Genomic DNA, 806 nt, shown 5'->3' with positions numbered 1-806 from the left:
GGGATGAGGGGCAAGGGAAAAGCTGAGGGGCTTTGGGTGGGGAGTGAGGGGCACTGGCAGGACCAGGAGGCTGTGGGTGAGGAATGAGGGGCATGGGCAGGGCTGGGGGGCTGTGGTCAGGAGTGAGGGTCACCAACAAGTCTGGGGGGCTGTGGCTTGGGAGTGAGGGGCAATGGCATGAGCAGGGCACAGGCATATCAGGGCTGCTCAGCACCACAACGTGGTGTGGGGGGATAACTGCAGCTTGACCTGTATCCTGGTGAGCAAAGTGGGCAGGGAGAGCTCTGATTTTCCATGGTAAAAAAGCCTAAATCAAATGCCAAAATTTAGAGGTATTTAGAATTTATTTTAATACTAGCCAATTGCCTGTCTTGAATGACAGAGTGTTTAAGGGAGTGTTTACATGGCCCCCGCTCACCCTTTGGGTCCAGCCATGTAAACAGTCCCTTCACCTCCACTTCCTCCTGAGGTGGAGGTGGTGGCAGGAGTGGCTCCTTCCCCCCTGCCCACCTGCCTTCACCTGTCCATCCTCCTGTGGAGCAGCAGGGCTTTCCTCCACTTGAGGAGGTAGCAATGGCAGCAGCTCTTCCTCCCTCCCTCCTACCTGCCCACCTCTGCATCGTTCCACAGAGCAGTGGGGCTTCCCTCTGCATGTGGCAGTGGCAGCAATGGTGGTGGCAGCGGATCCCTCCCGCCTGCCTCTGCTTCTGCCTCCTCCCATGGAGCAGAAGAGCTCCTATCTGCCTAAGGTGGTGACAGCGGTGGTGGCTCCCTCCCCTCGACTCACGAGCCCACCTCCTCCTCTG

This window comes from Gavialis gangeticus, unplaced genomic scaffold, assembly GCF_001723915.1.
Source record: "Gavialis gangeticus isolate Ggan-Ray unplaced genomic scaffold, GavGan_comp1, whole genome shotgun sequence".
Classification (NCBI taxonomy): Eukaryota; Metazoa; Chordata; order Crocodylia; family Gavialidae; genus Gavialis; species Gavialis gangeticus.
Note: the sequence above shows the minus strand (reverse complement) of the source record.